Source organism: Megalops cyprinoides, chromosome 2 (genome assembly GCF_013368585.1).
Source record: "Megalops cyprinoides isolate fMegCyp1 chromosome 2, fMegCyp1.pri, whole genome shotgun sequence".
Classification (NCBI taxonomy): Eukaryota; Metazoa; Chordata; class Actinopteri; order Elopiformes; family Megalopidae; genus Megalops; species Megalops cyprinoides.
The window spans coordinates 64,150,001-64,155,000 of NC_050584.1; the positions used below are offsets into that span (position 1 = coordinate 64,150,001).

At 47.1% G+C, this 5,000-nt stretch overlaps 1 protein-coding gene across 1 annotated transcript in view; it reads left to right on the plus strand.

Annotated features, from left to right (window-relative positions):
* The window catches only part of LOC118772074 (parapinopsin-like), a 50,674-nt gene that overhangs the window by 27,818 nt on the left and 17,856 nt on the right, over window positions 1–5,000 (plus strand). The gene's annotated exons all lie outside the window — the stretch shown is intronic.

Consider the following 5,000-nt stretch of genomic DNA (forward strand, 5'->3'; position numbering starts at 1 on the left):
CCCCCTTCATCACTGTTGAAAAGCGCACACCTGGCTGCTTACCTCCCCTCCACCCTGACTGTCTGATGTAACAGTGCTGCACCTTGCACCTGTACGCTCTCCTCCTGTGCAGTCATGCAGGGAGGGTGGCTGTCGGATGTTTTGTTGTCCCTTTGACTCGAGCCACAGGTGCGTTTGTTCTGCAGATGCTAACGGGCGCCTAAATTGGCTTAGCTCGGCCCGGCAGAGGGAACGCGGGCCGCAGCTGCGTTGCCGTGGGAGCGGGCGCGTCCGTCTCTCTGTCCGTCTGTCCGTCTGGCCTCCGCAAACCGCTGCGTTTTGCTTTTCACCCCTGGGGATCCTGCCCAGTCCACGCATGCTCTCCTGTGCGGAGCTCCGCGTCCCACTGAGAATAATTACACGGCGTGAAGCGCTGGGGTTGGCTAGTCCCCGTTCGCACCTTAACTGAATTTTTGGTTCCGTTACAGGAGAGTTAGGAGAAGCGCACGCACCCGCCACCTTTGTTGCCCAGAACGGACAGGCAGGCAGTGAGGCAGTGTGTGTGACGAGGCCAGAGGGCATTTTTGTGTGTGTTTTTGTGCAGAAATAGCAATGCTGGACAGGAGGTGGTGAGGATCGTCACAGCAATGCCTTATTCATGTGACAGGCATGTCACCTGCTTTTCATACGAGAAGCTGGAGTGGGGGGGGGGGGGGTACGTCAAGGTTGCGGCACCAATTCCAGCAGGTGCAGCCCAGCTCCTGGGGTGCACCCCCATCTAATCTAATGTGTAATTACCAATGTGACCTTGTTGTTCGGAGCCTTGCTGTATCTGACAGCCTGTGTCAGCTGACTGCAGTTATGTTCTGGAGAGATGCTCTCCATGTCTATGACTGTTGTATGTGTGTGTGTGTATGTGCGCACGTGTGTATGTGTGTGTGTGTGTGTGTGTTCAAGTCATTGCTACTGCTTTCATGTTACACAATTGGTTTTACCTTGAGATATCTCTAAGTATTTAAATGAAATATCTCTAATTATTGAATAGAACGATAGTACTGTCTCTTTTACCCAATGAAAACTGGGAGAATGGGTCATCTCAGTGAGCATCCAGGTCATGCTCAGAGCTGTAACAATTTTGATTGGTTAAAAGAGACAGCTCCCACTTAAAATGTCAGTAGCCCTAAAGTGATTTTCAAACTCGTATATTCCAATTCTGAGATAGGTAACTTAAGCTCCTGCTACATAATATAAACCTCACACCTTACAGCTTCATCAATGCCTTTTTCATATCCTATCAGCTCTTTTCAAACCCGGCTTACAATGGCTGGGCCTCCCTTTCCAGATGAGCGCAGTTTGTTAAAATGACATCATCATAAAATCTCGTCTAAGTAGACAGTGACTGATGGTCCAGCTGAGACACAGATGGCCCAAAGGTGTTATTGTCTAGGTAAACAGTGATTGACATTCAGCAGGTTCAGCAGGTTAGGCCACTCTGTCACCTTTAGTACCTGTCTGGCCACTGACATGAATTAGTGCCTACAACAGCCAAAGCTGCTCAGTGATATTACAGTCAGTTATGAATGATCGCGTCATCAGATTGATGCCAGAAATGACATTTTATGAGAAGCAAATGTTTGTGAAAGTTAATCTGATGTATTAACAATGTTTAGATTTTTAATTACTTTTGTTTTCTTTTTTGTTATGTTTCCTACTTTCTGGTTAATCCATTTGGGTGGCCTCAAGTTTTACACCAGAACTTTCAATAGCATACTAACAGGATTATCCTCTCATTAAAAGTCCTTATTGCAGCTATACTTAGGCAGCTGATATTGCAAAACACACACTTACACACGCACACGCACGCAGTGGGTGGAGTAACGCTATGCTTCCACACAGCGAAACACATCGCGAATTTTGCCCGGCGAATTTTCGCTCTGGGGGCGTGGTCGCGAAAACAGCAAGCATGTTTGGCTATCCTGTTAGTAGCAAGTGTAGTTGTGGTGCGGTGATGTAGCTAGGTAGCTATTGTAGCGTGTGATTCGGCTAGCTTGTGAAGTTAGGCAGTCAACTGTGATGAAATGGCATAGACATCGCGTTGTGTATGCTCTCCACCAATTTAATTACCTCCCGTTTTTTGCCGTTCATGTTCTGAATACAGGTCACCCAGACATCATATAAATGTTTTCATGCCAACGTTAGCCTGGCTATCCCAGCAATCTGCGTAGTGTATATGTGGTGTCCGAAAACATTAGTGGTTAGCCTGTCACCTAGCTTAGAGTGTTTAAATGAAGATCTACAGGGGTCTATTTGTCTCAGCTAAGTTAATGTAACATAGAAAGAACAACCCGTGTTGACGCAGGCACAAATGGTCGCCCATACATCTTTTAATCATATACATGTTTTCATGCTACATGTAGCCTTTAGCCTCCGCCATCTTGGTCACTTACTCCTGCCGCGCTAGACAACGTCACGTACCAAGCACATCACACGCTGAACTGATTGGTTCCCACGTGGTTCTCATTTGCATAAAGTTGAGATTTCGCCATCTCAGTTTCGGTTACCTCGGCAAATTCCCCCTGATTTTGCCCAACCAGAGCGAATTTCGCCCCCCATACGAACTGAATGAGAGCGAAGCGAAATTCGCTGCAGTGGAAGCGTACCGTAAGAGGCCTTCTCGCAGTAATATTGGTGTGGAAGCGACAGTGTAGCATAGTGGTGAGGAGCAGGGCTTGTAACCAAAAGGTTGCCGGTTCACTTCCCTAATGGGGCACTTTCACTGTACCCTTGAGCAAAGTACTTAACCCTACTACAATATCCAACTGTATAAATGGATAGCCTGTAAAACTGTAACCCATGTAAGTCACTAATATTAATAATATAGTTAAATTAATATAATTACTTAATATAATTAAGTAACATTAGGTTCAGTACAAGAGCTGATTCATTACTTGCGACCACAGATGCAGAGTGAGAGCATCAAACTGGACCCTTCTCGGTCAGCTGAAACCTTTTTTAAGGGTTCCTAGATGTGTTCTTAGATGTGATGCTTCCATTTCATTGTCTAGAGGAGCAAATACAAGATGGCCCCTTGCCCATTAACACCCATCCCACCCACCCCATCCCCAACACCTTCCCCCGTTTTAATTGGCAATGTACCTGGCAGCAGGTGACTGTGATCGCCGGGAGGCCTGTTCCACCGTTCCTGTTATGCCCTCTGGGTACAATGCTGGAACCAGACCACTAGCCCCTTGTGCCCCCCCCCCCCCCCATCTCCCTCCCCGAGCCTCTACCAACTAACAGTTACCTCCAGAGAGAATTGACAGTGTGACACAGACCCCCCCTCACCAATCTCTCTCCAGTCAGCAGCACCACCAACTCCCCCAGGCACCTCATGGGGATATAACCCACGGGCCAAATCACTGAGCACCCCCCCCCCGCTGGGGTAACGCCTGCCACACAGGGCCAGGGCCCTGCAGAGGAAGAGGGGGAGAAAGCAGCCCTTGGGGGGATCGGAACATGTTCCCCTTGAATCTCTGGGTTCAGGAACGCCACATTCGCGTGAATGCTCCCACGAGCTCAGCACGCGCCACTCCAACACGGGATGCATTTCGCGGTAATTGGCCACAAATACATATTTATACATATTTATAGCGTTTAACTGCCATTGGAAGGAAGAGGAAGCTGGCGCCCTGAGCCACGAGAAAGCCACAGTGCCCGTAAACGAGCAGCTGGCCAAAGCGGCCCGCTGACGAGGGGGGAGCGGGGCCGCGCCGTGTTGCTGTGCCCCACGATTCAGCGTAATCACTGTCACAATCACAAGGTCTGCCCGGGATTCAGGCAGCAGGAGCAGTTTGTGTTGACATCTGAATGTTGTGTTTTAATCCACTTAATTGAGTTGAAATCCTGCGCACCAAAGCACCTATTATTTGTTTTCGTATCCCCTTCGCTTCTGAGGTGAGTGTGTGTGTGTGTGTGTGTGCGTGTGGCTGTGTGTGTGTGTTTGTGTGTGTGTGTGTGTGTGTGTGTGTGTGTGTGTGTGTGTGTGTGTGTGTGTGTGTGTTTGTGTGTGTGTGTGTGTTTGTGTGTGTGTGTGCGTGTGTGTGTGTGTGTGTGTGTGTGTGTGTGCTTGTTTGTACGCCGGGAGTGTGTGTGAGCCCCAATGATTGCAGCTTGTTAAGATGACATCACTGTAAAATCTCCTCTATACATGACAGTTAGTGACAGTCCAGCTGAGACACAGATGGCACAAAGGTGTTATTGTCTAGGTAAACAGTGCACCGTGTATATCATTGCTTTCTTCTCGCTCGGCTTGACATTCAGCAGGGTAGGTCAGTATATCACCTGTAGTACCTGTCTGACCACCGCTAGTGAAGCAGTCAAAGCTACTCAATAACATTGCAGTCAGTCATGAATTATTACTTCATTAAATTGAAGCCAAAAGTGACATTTTATGATAAGCTTGTGAAAATTAATCTGATGTTTTTACATTTTTTTAATACTTTCATTTTCTCTTTTGTTGCATTTCCTCCTTTCTGGGTAATCCACTTGGGCGGCCTACAGCTACTACAGTACTATACCGGTGCTTTCAAAACACATACAGCAGAGATTTGTGTGTGCCGGGAGCATTGGGAATGACTAGACATGGCAAACTGTGCAGGGGTAGTGACTTATATATATTTACTTATTTAATATATATTTACTTTTGAGCTTTCTCAGCTCATGTACAGCTTGTAGCATATGGCAAACTTAATGGTGAGTGGAACCTCACTGCTGTCACTCCGTGACTCAGGAGCCAATCTGTGCTGTCCATACAAAGACACCACGACCCAGTTCAATCAGTGTGCGATTTATCGCAACTGTTAGCTCCGCCAAAGAAAAATAAACGGTCAATTAATCTATAAACCAATCAGCCAATCAAACAGTCACATTATTAAAAAGCAATAAGCAATGGATTTTGTGCTTAAGGGCAAAGGCAAATCTTAGCGTGAGGAAGAACATGATGAGACATTGACTCATTGTGA